This window comes from Pyrgilauda ruficollis, unplaced genomic scaffold, assembly GCF_017590135.1.
Source record: "Pyrgilauda ruficollis isolate IOZ18807 unplaced genomic scaffold, ASM1759013v1 scaffold25, whole genome shotgun sequence".
In the NCBI taxonomy this organism is placed as follows: domain Eukaryota; kingdom Metazoa; phylum Chordata; class Aves; order Passeriformes; family Passeridae; genus Pyrgilauda; species Pyrgilauda ruficollis.
The window spans coordinates 14,436,570-14,451,086 of NW_024523822.1; positions in this window are offsets into that span (position 1 = coordinate 14,436,570).

A 14,517-nucleotide genomic window follows, 5' to 3' on the forward strand; every position below is an offset into this window, starting at 1 on the left:
ATATAAAATTTGCCCAACCTCCCCCAGATTTTCTTCATGACTGTGAAATAGTAAATAAAAAAAAAAAAAACCATGCATCCTATCAGACTGACAAGACTAAAAGGCTCCGGGATTTGTTGTGAGATGATTGTTACCTGACTATAACCAGTTAAAAGTTAACATCTTTGTTTTGCCATTTGATGATCAATGAGAAAGGAAAAACACTCATGAGAAGAGTCATCCACTCATTTCATACATGTGTCTTTTGATGGAGTAAACTCTACTGAAAAGTGATTCACTTCTCTTCATTGACTACAGAAGGATTTTACGTGACTGATTTAGTGTGAGTGTTTTACCATGACTGTACTTAAATGCTGATGAACAATACAGAAACAAGGCCACCATGATTTCATCTATATTCAGCCTTGGCTCATATTATCATGCAACTTTGTACTTAAGGCTTATAAGGACATAAGATTTAGTGTCTTTATTCTATAGATGCAATATATTTTCTTTCACAATTTTTTGGGAATTTGTCAGTATTTCTTTTATTGGAAATATAAATAGTACAATTTATTGGAAATATAAATTAATTTTGATCCTCTTTTTAAAGAATAGAATCTGGATTATCACAAAATTTGGATTAAAAAACTATTTTCCTTTGAAGAAAACATTTGCTTAGCATGATTACTGGAATGAATTTGTGTGGATCCTGTCTACATCTCTAGATTTGAAAAGCCTTCTGGGACAATGCTGCATGAAATATTTATCCAGAATCCAGAAACCATTTAACATACCTACAAATATCAGCCGAGAACCATACTATCTGGCAGAATTTATGTGCTGCTCTTTCTAGACACTGAAATCTCCAATTTCACCAGCAGGAGCTGGCCCAGGGCCTGCCATGACTTCCTTCTGCAATATCCATTTTCTCCAGTATAAACAGAGCAGTGTGCTCAGCCCATGTCATGGCAATGCTGAGCTCTGCAACACAATCGTTGTATCAGTTCATACAAGCTCTTTTCAAGTGTTCAGTTTAACCCTATGTTAGATGCATATTTATGCCTTTCATTTTCAACTTGTGGAACAGTGAGGGAACCTTGTAATCTGGACCAACCTCTTGGACAATAATGGAAAGGAGCATTCCAGAGCATAATTCTGTTTTATACTAAAACTTACTTATCAGACCAAAAAAATATAAATTCATATAAGATAAATGATGAAGGATCAACTGTAATATTGGATAAGAAGGAGAATCAATACTTAGTAGAAGAAGACTGGGAAACAATAGAGACATTGAGAAAGATTGCTTATGTTACAGAATAAGATAAATTTTTTTCCAGTTCACTGTTTCTTCACTGGTGAGGAACTTCTTCACTTGTTCTGGTGAGGAACAGGGGAAGATTTCACTCATCCAGGATTTTGTACTAACCAAAGTCCCTTATGATAAAGTCTCAATGAATATATTACACATAAACAAATTTTATTCATAATGAAATTCAAAAAGAGTATGATATCAATTTTCCCCATTTCTTATTAGGTCTTTGAGCACTTATAAGGTACTAAAAAAAGATTAACAAGATGCAGTTCTAGCATCCCTCTGAATTTTTATGAAAACATGTTTTGCTTTCATATGCAACTCATTCAGCCTTAAGATTCCATAAGAATCCTAGCTTACATTAAAAAGCTCAAATTTTAGTGTAATATCTGAGTCAAATAATTCAAGAACATTCTGAAAACTGAAAAACCAACCCAAGAATAAAAATCCCCACAAATGACCAAAAAAAATAGTAAGGTCTTCTAATTTATAGGTTGACTTAAGTAAAAACTTTTGAAATTGACAAAACTGACAAAGTCTTTTATTTGCCTTCTTTTTCCAGAGCTTTGGGAAGAAATAGATAGATCCATTTGCAAGTTGGGAGCCACTGCTTTAGAAGTTATTTCACTTTGCTCTGTCTTTCATACATAGCAGTGATTCTTGTTCACATCATTTTTTTACATAAACCGTCTCCTTTCTGTCCTTCTCTGGATACTTTTCTTTCAATCACTTACTTCCAAATAATTATCCTCTTAATTTAAGATTAATATCTCTACCTTCATTTAAACTAAGCTGTTTCTATATAATGAGAAAGTGAGAAAAAGAAGTGGATTTTATTTTTTTCTTACTTCTACAAATTTGCCTGAAACATTTAAGGAAACAGAAGGTCCTGTTCCTATTACATTAGATTAATTTTATTTTTGATTTTTTTTTGCTTAACATTTTTAGAATGTCTATCAAACTGTGAAGAGCTGTCAGTACTATCAACCCTTCAAGCTGGTCTTATAAAGCTGAAAATTTTATGGAGCTTTACAGAGTGTAAGTGGAGTAATTTAAATACTGGCAGTTCAAAGTTCTTAAAATGCTATTTAAAATGGCAGGATTATTAATTATAATCACATCTTATTTGCAGGCATAATCTTCACATAGTGTATTTTATTAGCTATCATGTTAAACCAGATTATAAAACCAAAGCAACATGGTTGGGTAAGATTACACTCAGAATTTGAGCACTTCAGAATCTCAAAACTGCAGTTCTCCTGTCACTAAATGTGTATCTCCTGTCATTGAATTTAGCATGGATGTAAAGTGTCAAGGCATAGGTAATGTTTAAATTGCTGCTGTATAAAACTGATGATCTGGCAGCACACATCAGCCACACATTGTGTCCCAGCTTTAGTGTCAGCAAATAGACAACCTAAATGAAACTACAATTTCTATTAATCCAGAATGACAGTCACACCTTTGGATTATTTGCATGATGTAGCACAATAATGGACATTAATTATTCTGCTGTGCTTACATTCAGTATACCAAGTTCTCTTTCCTTATGATAACTCATGGAAAACTCCATAGAAGAGGAGATAGGAGGAGGCACCACACAACTTAGGCCTGCTGAGCAGGGAGAGGATCCAGTTGTTAAAGACAAGACTGTGCCTGGTGAGGGAAGTGCTTGGGGGACAGCATGATGGGAAGCCTCTCACACTTCCTCTGTGAATTCTGCATGACCAAGGTCCATCTCAAGGCCTATGCAGGCAGGATGGATGCAAAGTTCTTCATATTCTACTTCACAGAGTTGCTGCTTGTATGGTTAGCTATCAGCTTTTGATTAATGCTTACAGAAAATACTGAAAAACAAGTTGAAAATGAGTCAGCACTATGTTATTGCAGCAAAGACCAAAGGCTTACTGTCTATACTAGAAAAATAAAAGGAAATAAAACATTTTCATTAATTCAGTAAAGGAACCAAAGCAACCAAAGCCCAAATTTATCTTTGAAACCCAGTGCTAAAGCTCTAACGACATTATTCACAGTAGAAGAACAAGTGTACTGAGTGCTTTGAAATACAGTAAAGTGATGAAGAAAAGAGTGTCAGATGTAGGAAAGAGTGTCATAACATTTACAGAGTGCTTTAACATAAAGAGGTGTTTCTTGCCCTTCAAGACTGCTCTTATTTTAGAGGACATGTAAACTTGTATGAGGAATATGAAAAATACTTGAGGAAAAGTTAAAGTATTTCCTGCTGATGTTCCAGATAATGGGGTAATGTTATATTTTTCTTCTGAAGGACCTATTTGGAACAAGTCCTTTTCTCTTCTTTGTCTCTGATAGTTGTTGGAAGAATGCCTGTGCAGCAGTGCTATAAAAATAACAGGAAGTCGTGGAACGATGCAATCCTGTTTAAACATCTCAGCATCATTTAGTCAGCAAAGCCTAATGTTGTTTATGGACTTATTGTTTAGCAATATCTGCTTTTAAGGGAAAAAAAAATCATTAAGCATTTGTGTAGTCATTCCTCTCAGTTGTGGAAGCTTCTCCTGAACAAGGTTATCTAAAATACAAGAGCAATTATATTCAGCATCTAGTAAGACAAAACTTCTAAAGGGATAGTAGGAGTTTTAGGTCTTTGCATATCCTCAGTAGGGTTGGGCATTTCACTCTTTCTTCTTCAGCAGTGAAGGTTTAAAAAAAGGATGCTGATGAAATTCCCTTAAACTAATACTGTGACTAAAGTAGAAGCCTTGCAGAGCAAAAGCAAACCCTCTGCTCATTTATCTTGTGACATTTTTTTTCTGTGGTAAATAATATTTCTATGTTTCTTCTCAAGATAATTCTATAATATCTAATGCTGGGCTCAAAAATAATACATAAAACATATAAATGTTTTAAAAATCACTAGCATTTCAATACCACTGTGTCACCTTTAGGGAATTTTGAAAGCAATTTATATTGGATGGGGAGGAGTCAAATAAAACTAAGTATCTAATAAAGGAACAGTAAATCAAATAGAGTTCCTCTCAGACATGTGCAGAGAGAAATGTGTTTCTCACATGGCAAACAACGGCACTAAACAATTACACAGCTTATATTAAGAGTAAGAAATAGGACTCCAAGTTAAGTGGTGTGGTTGACATGACTGAGGGATGGGAAGCCATCCAGAGGGACGGGAAGCCATCCAGAGGGACCTGGGCAAGTGGCCCATGGCAATCTCATGAGATTCAGCAAGGCCAAGTGTAAGGTTGTGTACCTGGTTCAGAATGAACCCTGATGTCAATACAAGTTGGGGAATGAACACATAGACAGCAGCTCTGCCAAGGAGGACTTGGGGGTGTGGGCAGATTAAACACAAGACATGATTCAACAATAGGCTTGAAGCCCAGAAAGCCAATTGTGTCTTGGGCTGCATCAAAAGCAGGGTGAACAGCAGGTGGAGGGAGGTGATTCTGTCCCTCACCTGAGCTCTGGTGAGACCCCACCTGCAGTGCTGCATCCTCCTCTGGATCCTCAGCACTACAGGTAAGACATGGACCTGTTGGAGTGCGTCCAGACAAGGGCCATGAAGATGATCTGAGGGCTGGAGCATCTCCTATGAGGACAGGCTGAAAAGGTTTGGAGAGAAAGAGGGTCCCAGAAGACTATCAGCCTTATAGTACCTAAAGGGAGCTGCAAGAAAGATGGGGACAGATTTTTTAGCACGGCCCGTTGTGATAGGACAAAAGATATAAAGTGTAGATTCAGACTAGATACAAGTAAGACTTTTTTTGTGATGAGGGTGGTGAAACACTGGAACAGGTTACCCAGAGGGTTGGTGAGATGCCCTGCTCAGTGTTCTGAGAGTCACAGGCTGGTTGAGCCTATATTATCATAGTTTCCTCTGATTAAGTGTGTCCAAGTGGTGGACTGATCCTGGCTGGATGCCAGCTACCCACCAAAGCTATCCTATTACTCCCCTCTGCAACTGGACAGGAGAGAGAAAATATAACTAAAGGTTTATGAGTTGGGACAAGGACAGGGAAGAGATCACTCATCAGTTACTGTCAAGGGAAAAACAGACTGAACTTGGGGAAATTAATTAAATTTTTTCACCAATCAAAATCAAAGCAGGATAATAAGTAACACTAACGTAAAGCCACCTTTCCCTCACCCCTCTCTCCTTCTTAGACTATATCTCCTCCTCCTCAGCAGCACAGAAAGACAGGGAATGGGGGGTTATGGTCAGATTGTTTCTCCCACTGCTTCCTCCTCAGGAGAGGATCCTTCTCCCACTCCAGCATGAGATCCCTCCCATGGGAGATAGTCCATGAACTTCTCCAACGTGACACCTTCCCACAGGTTATGGTTCTCAAGCTTCAGTGTGGATCCATTTCACAAGGTGCAGTCTCTCAGGAAAAAGACTGCTGCAGCATGGGCCCCCAGTAAACCTGCTGCTATGTGAATTCCTCTCTCCACAGCTCAGCAGATCCTTGCCAGGAGCCTGCTCCAACACAAGCTTCCCATCGGGTCAGCCTACTCCAGGCATTCACCTGTTCCAGCATGGGCTCCTGCATGGGCTGCAGGTGGATCTCTGCATCCCTGTGATCCCCCATGGGCTGCAGGTGGATCTCTGCATCCCTATGATCCCCCAAGGGCTGCAGGGGCACAGCTGCCTCACCATGAGCTGCACCACGGGCTGCAGGGGAATCTCTGCTTCAGCACCTGGAGCACCTCCTGCCCCTCCTTCCTCACTGACCTGGGTGCCTGCAGGGCTGTTCCTCTCACATATTCTCACTCCTCTCTTCTCTGGCCACAATTGCTTCTGGAAAATAATGGGGTTTTTTTGTTCTTGAATACATTATCCCAGAGGCATTACCACCTTCCCTGCTTGGCTCAGCCTTGGCCAGCAGTGGATCCATCTTGGAGCTGGCTGGCATCGGCCCTGTCAGGCACAGCAGCTTCTCACAGCAATCGCACCTATAGCCCCCACATTACTAGAACCTTGTCATGGAAACCAAAGATAGTCTTTTTAACTGCTTGTACTTTGAACAAGAAATGTTCTAAGGAAATAAAAAAATCTGTTTTTAGAGAAGATGTAAATTCTGAAGAAAAATATTAGACCCTGTGACAGAGGCTTCCTAAACTTATTAGGAAAATTTTGTTAGGTAATTAAAAAGAAATCAGTGCATATTGTGTTTGAAATTAAGCATTTCCTTGTTATGCTTAGTAGTTAACATATTACAGAGCCAAGGATGAAGGAAGCAGAAAACTGCTTATTGGGAATATAGAAAATTATATGAGGGAGGAGAAGAAAATAAAAGATTTGTAGAAATAATTTTCTATCCTAGTCTTTCTAGATCTTGCTTGTATCACAAATATCTTTGTCTAATGAGTGCGCTGGATAAAATGTAGTACAATGGTGGCAGTATATATCTGAGGATTTCCCAGCGCTACCAAATATTCATTTCTCTGTAGACAGAAAATTTTCCTATACTTAGCTGTATTAACACAGAATTCATTATTCTTATTAATTTATTTGTTCAGAAACTCAACCTGATGGAAACAAAATGGCACAATTCAAAATGCAATCAGAGAAATATTTTGAACTCAAGACCATCAAATCAGTATTTATGGTAAGGGAATACATTGGAGCAATATAAACAATATTGACATGGAGGCTGAATGAATCCCATAAAATTAAAAGAGTAATTTTAGTGGAACCCTGAGAATCCATGCTAAAGATTCATCCTAACTTACCTGTCCCATTTTATACTTATGGCCTTTTCTAACTTCTGTTTACCATCTGTACCTGAGGGATTCACAATACTCCACTGACATGATTAAAAAAAGCAGTATGTCCACTAACTATATTAATTGTTTTTTGTAAACACTCTGTCTGATTAAAAAAATATGACACACCTCTTCCCAATCTGGGTGTCTTCCCTAGTGGAATACAGAGCACTCTGAAAGGCCAATGGGAAGGAATAACAGCTAGTAAAGACAAAATTGATCACCCTTCTCTTCTCCCCTGCTTCTCCCATCCCCATTAATGCACACATATCCAAACCACCCATCCTTCTGTTGGGCTGAGCTCAAAGCAACTGTGGTGAGGAATCCTCTGCTCTCAGTTTTCTCTTACTTTCCAAAAACAACCATCTCAAGTACGGTGCTGGCTCAAGGGGCTAAAATAAAAACAAGGTCATCTTAATGTGCTTCTTACAAATGGCTTTTCTCAGACATTTTCAAAATGCATTTCAAGAACTGTTATTCTCTAGACTTTCTTATTTGCTGTATAATGATAATATCTTTTCACAAAGAGAGGTGTAACAGTTTGTGATTTTCCACTATTTTTCAGTTGTAAGTATGGCAAAATACTTGGAATGTCCAGAGAAGTGTACTGTAAATAAGCGCATTTTGGAGTCATTGTCCCAGCATCCTTTGAAATGCAGCAGTGGCAGCACATTGTGCCTGGTAACTTAACTTGACTGACAGACAACTGGAAGAAACCAAGAATAAACCACAAGTAGATCTGAAATTAAAATCAAATCAACAGCCCATGGTTTCTGATACCAACTAGATAAATAAATATTTTGTAGTTTTACCTTAAAACACTGTGTAATTAGGTAATATAATGACAAAGATTTTTCCCTGGGGGTTTCTGAAAAATTCAAGACAGCCAAGATATTGTTACTGTCACTTCTATTATCAAAAAGGCCAAATATTTTTTGGGTATAAGAGGTCATTTGTTAAGTGAGCAACCATTTGGGAAGCTATTTTCCAACAATAAAACAAGAAAAAATAAAAATGTTAGAAACCAGACAGGAAAACAAGTTAGGCTACTTTGCTAGTTATCCCCAAAATAACTTTTCTATAAACAAAAGCAAAAGTGAAAAAAAAACCCCTTAAATATTGATAACTGCAGAAAGGTCAGCAAAGAATATCATTTGGAAAAGGCATAATCAATAAATAAGCAACCTTGTTATGAAGACATTTGATTTTTCTTAGATAGATTCTGATAATAGAAAATATAGAACAGAATGCAGAACATCTCAGTTCCTACCAAATTTTCACCAACAAACACCAACAATATCTCAGGGAAAAAAAGGGAAAACTATTAGTCTGTTTGTAAATTGTTGATGTTGGTTTACCAGAACTTTTTTTTTAAAAGTTCTCTTGGTATAGGGTACTAATTTTATTCCTGTATTAAGTTAGGAGGGATTGTGCCTTTCCAAAACGAAGTAAACTTTTTGTGGAACAAATTTTTAATGCCATCTCTCTTGAGAAACAGAACTTTTACAATAACACTCAAACAAAAGAAAGTTTGTATTCTGTTTGCAGTCAGTTCACAGGAAGTTTTTGCTGAACTTTCTAATTAATAAAAACAAAAATAGCATTTCAGAAGATTATCTAGTTCACAATTATCTTCATCCACAAACCAGGCATTTTGTGTATTCTGTGGCTGAGGATCACCAGGAAGAACTGAAATGTCTTCAGCCATGTGTGATACCTATATTTAATCAGGATGAAAATTGATCTAGGCAGCTACAGCCAATATTCATGACAAATTTTAACACTAATTAACTTCTTAGACAAATTACACAAAATTCAATAGTTTCCAAATTACAGGTTTTATTTTGTTAAGACTAATTTCTGAGAAACCCCATTGTTTATTCCCAAGATCTGTGTCCAAATGCATCTGAGTTAAAAATGTAGCAGGGAAAAGTATGGTGTCATTTCACACTTCCTGTGCAAAGTGGTTTCCCTGCTCAGTTCGCATTATTAAGGAATTAGAGCCCTTTGTAAATGTTTGGAGTCATGGGGTATGCTAAAATACAACAGTGACTAAGTTATGCATCATCCTATTTGTGTCACATCTGTTATACTGAGGAAACCAGGAATCACTGCCATAACATGGAATAGCTGCAAGGCTCCGGTTGTGTTCTTGTGCTCTAGCATACATTAAGAAGAACAAATCCTTGGTTGTGTGGTTTCCATATTCTGATGTCATAACAGAAATGTCTCTAAACTTGGTTTGACTTTGCAGAAATATAAATTCTGATCAGGAATCTGAAGAACAGAGGGCAGGGTGGATGGCACTGTTAAAATCCTTATAGGAGAATAAAAGCATCATGCCTGGATGCATCTTGTAGCACATAAAGACTGATTTGAGCAGCTCCATTTAGTTTTCAGGGGGGACTGATAAGCTAGAGTGTCGTGACTCACTTTGTTCTTCTGTGATCTGGAATTCCCCTGTAATCAATCCAGAGGTTGCTTTACCTCAGTTGATACTGTCAGTAGAAAGCAATGATTCTGTTTTCTAAGCTTGATCCAAACTCATGGGAATTTTCAGGACAGCTATCATCCTTCTTGCTAGATCAGGTCAATCTTGTGTGACACCATCACCATTCCACTGTCAGAAAGAAAAATAAGGAGGAAAAAATGCTATAAATAAATTCAAGCTGCAGAAAACAGTGATGGAATATGAATTTCTAATAGAATATTTTTGCTTGCTTATTTATAAAAATCTGTTATGTAAAGCTACTTTTTCCTCCAATTACTTTTGCCATTGCTTCTTTTCTTCCTACAGCAAATGGCAGATTGGCTATAAAACAGGTGACCATATAGGAAAGTGTCTACAGAGCTCTGGCAGATCAGTAGTGTTACTTAAGTCTGTCTGTGGTGCACACAGTAAAGAAGCCAATCCAGAGAAATGCTTTTAATCCTGGGGGCTTTTTGTAAGCATTTCACTGCAAGTTCTCAGTGTTAGACACAGAACAAATAGCCTGAAAGCTAAGCAATATTTTCTCTGATGGGGAAAGTATATAGTTTTACCTTGCTAAGAATTAACTCTTTATAGTGTGAAATTATTTTTCTGCCATGCTTTCTTAAAATATTCATTGTTTTAACATGACTGTCAGAAACTTGATTTACTGGTCTGTTTAGGCAAAAACAGATTTCTGGAAGTAACACCCAGTGCTCAAAAGAATTGGAAAGAGCATTTATTTACATACTACCTGTGTGCATCTGATCAAAGATCTTTAAAAATAAGAATATCATGCGCAAAAGATTAAATTTAGGCTTCTTGATGTCCTGTGCCTAATGTCCTGTTGTAGTCTAACCATACACATCAGTTTTCACAGAAACTTACGCAAGAAGTTTGTGACTTAACACATTTTTACAAATGTTTAAACTTAAAGTTCTAGCAGTAAAATGTGTGTTGCTGCTCTGAATCATATTTCTCAATTAATGTTTCTCCTGGTGGTCTTTACAAAAATCTAATTAACTTTAAAAATAGACTATGTTAGAATATTGACACAGATGAAGTATCTATTAGTGGTAAACTGCAGAGGCAGAGAATTTGCTGACCCTTCTTCTACTGGCAATAATTGGGGTTTGTTCTCTGGTAGAAAGAAAAACTTAAATCAGTTTGGATGAAAAAAAATCATATTTGCTGTTTTCTGGATAAACTGTATAAATATCATCTGTTCAGTGAGAAGGAAACACGTTACTTCCTTCATGATCCAGACTTTTAAAAAAATAACCTCTGATCAGCACTGTATTTTGTGAAGTGTATTACACTAGATTGGACAACAGCCACGGGATTGAATCCTAGAGTCCTAACTGTGGAATAAAAATGGTTTCAGAGCCCAAATTTGACATGGGCGTGCTCAGACTGCTGAGTTATATGGACCATCAAAATATGGCCAGGTCCAAGAACACACAAATATGTGAAAACTGGGTAGCTTGAAAGTTAACAGAAAAGCAAAATAAGAGTTTTTTAACTGAAATATCTTAGAGTCACTTTGATACCTAAGATCTTGAGTAGAACTTACTAAAATTTATCAGTTTTGGTCAATACCCAAACATTTTGTTTTGCTGCTTCTGAGTAAAAATTAATGAAGCCAAATTTGACCCATAAGAGGCAATAAATCTGAGTATGCAATGTTAATTGAAAAATTATTTATTGACAAGACCTTTGAGGCTATATAATTTTGAGATTTTGCTCAAGAATCTGATTCAACAAGTACTGTAGTTTAAAGCTTAATATAAATGGCCCATATACAGAATAGTTATTGAATTCAAGATTACCATAATAAAAACAGATACATAATTTTAGTTTTCATTTCAGTTAAGGAGATTTTTTTTAACTAATGAAATCATTTTAAGAAAATGCTATAGCTAATAGAAAACAAAATTGACAAGAAATTAAATTAAGATGCCTGCAACTACTGTTTTCCCAGAAAGGAGAACTGCTGCTCCTTTTCAGTTCTTTTATGTTACGTGGCTCAATGTCTATATGCCAACTTCATACTCAAAAATAATTTATTGAATACATGCAGGGGTCAGAAGATCCTTTTCTGAACACTCAAAATTTCCTTCAGTAAGTATAGAGTGATGCATTAAACAGACAAGTTCGTTTTCCATGATTAATTTTTATTTTCCCCTACTAAATGCTTGCTATCCAGGAATTGACATTGTTTGACGTTAAATCAGGAAATAAGAAATAAGGAATAAATGTAACTTTATTAATTTTATAAAGGGAAGAAACTGGCTTCCTAACTCTGAATTAAATTCAACCTGTACATACTCAGTAAAAAATAATTATGTTATCCTTATTTTATTTAGTTTACTTTCCTCACAGAGATGGATAAAATAAATGAATTTGGTGAATTAAATGTTATTGTTACAATGAACAAACAGCTATTATGGAATATTTAACTCAATTTACTAGAAACAGAATACATAACACATATCCCTGGAAATTAATACAGCAACATATTTTTTGGTGATTACATTCATGGCTTGAGAAACTGCATAGCTTGTGAATGAAAAATTCTGTTTTCTTGATATAAAATATAAAATTTATTAACAATAAACAGTTTTGATCTGACTGTAATTCAAATATGTAATTCTCAAAGAAAAGTTATTTAAAGAATTTACTCCTTAAAATGCCAGCTATCCCATCGAAAAATAAACAATATTATATTTTTTATAATTACTTCATTATAATTACTTATTCCTGTGAAATTATTTAATTATAATTAATTCGTTAATTATCTTTAAAATTTAACTAGACATTAATGCTGTGTCATACAGAGAATTTATTTAATCTTAAATGTATATATTCCTACACCTATAATAATACTATTTTTCCCTACTTGCTTATTCAGGCCTGTCAGAAGAACACTGCAAATCTTTAACTTTCTAATTTTAAGGAATTGTTTCTACTCAACCAGTAAAAAGCAGCATGGATTAATCCAGTGAATTAATAAATAGGGGAACTGTGGTACCACTGGGGTCTTTTGATAGCTCAAATAAAACATACCCCAGAAAATTAAACAAGTGGATAAAAACAAAAATAAATCACAATGACTGCTACATACTTGTAATCACTCAAACATTGTTTTACTAAAGGTGTCCCATAGATTCTGTTCAGTAAAACTATAGACCATTAATAGTTTCCCTGGATTTGCAGCTTTAAAAGCAAACTTAAACTAGTCTTCAACACTTTTTTTCAAACACAGTTTAGGAATCTCACTTTTTATTTTCAAAATTGTTTACTGAGTGATGTTAAAACAAACTCAAAAATATTTTTTATTGGAATCTATTTTTTTTCAGTCTATCCTCTTCTCATTTATTTTCAGGTGAGAAATTTCAGATACTATTACAAACAGTGTCAATAAAAAAGGTGGATATAGTTTAGCCAAAGGAATATTTAGGATATTAACAGTGAAATATTTTACTTTTGTGGTGTTTAGGACTTCAGTACAGGAAAAAACTTAATCAAAGATTTATTTTTTGCCCAATGCCTCCCACATTTCTGCACAGGACAGAATTCTTTTTAGACATTGCAGGATTTGGAACTGTTATTTTTGTACATATAGATATTGCTTGAGACACAGTAATTCTACCACCTATGTAGCCTCCTGGTAAGACAGACATCTTTTAATAGTGGGAATTATTTTCTCTTAGAATTGATAGGACTATTGCATGATGTTATTTCTGTGTTGCATGCAAAAGCAGACAGCTCTCATAACAAAAACCCACACCTATAAGTTCTTTGTAATAATATTCAAAACAAAATAAGAATTTTATTCAGAGCACTCTATTCTATTTCTCTCACAAGCTTAACCTAAAATAATTGGACTTTTGCACAGTTTGTGTTGGATTTTCAGGGACGATGACAGCCTCACACTCCTGTTGATTAATCCTTCATACACATTCGTAGTATGTGTTAAGTTATGTTGGTTACTGCTCAGGAGCACTCACTACAGAGTTTTATCCTAAGAAAAACTGATAAAACTTGAAAGGAAGTCAGTACATGACAATCTGATGAGCAGAAAGAAATGTTTTTCAAGCTCTATGGTGTGCATTAATGGCACCTTAAGCAGTAATTTGTTGGTAAAGCCAAAAGACAAAGTACAGTGACAGTGAAATGGCACAGCAATTATTTGATCCAAATAAATAAAATCATGAGGTTGGATTAATCCTTTGCAAGAAAGTAAAACCATATAGATAGCCTGCTTGTAAAAGAAATGTAAATATAATAAAGTCGTGAGCAACCTGACCTGAATTAAAATTCAAATTTGGACCTGAATTCAAAGCTGATCCTTATTTGACTAGCATATTGAATTCAAGGACCTCCAGACATCCCTTTTAGCCTACCTTATTCTTTAATTTTATGAACTCAGAAAGTAAAATCATGGAAATGGAGGGAAATGTGGGTGTATATATATATGTTTATAACGATACTTTGACAATTCCAGGACAGGAACTAATAATGAAGGAGAAAAGATCAGAACCAAAGAATTATGTCTGCACTCCTCATATCATGTGATCTTGCAGAAGATTAAACTACACTGTGCTGTGTTTTGCTGGCACAGACCTGCACAACAGGGTGCAGTGAGAGCAAACTAAACGTACTCCTAAGATACCTGTTCTGCTTGCTTTCTCTTCCTGTGCAAATTCTGAAGCTTCATAGCACCAGGGTACCTCCTGTAAAGTCTGATGGTACAAGGAAAGCCATTCCAAACCCTCCAAACTCCATTTTCTTTGCCTGTCAAGAAAAAATTTCTCCATGTTGAGAGCCATTTCTAACTGCTGTGACAAAGATACACCACAGAAACATTGGTGAAGGCTTCTATTCTGAAACTGGTTTATATCTGCTTAAGAAACATTTTAACCTGCCAGAAATCATGAACATATGCAACTGGAATAGGTTATCTTACTGTAAAAAAAAGCCACAT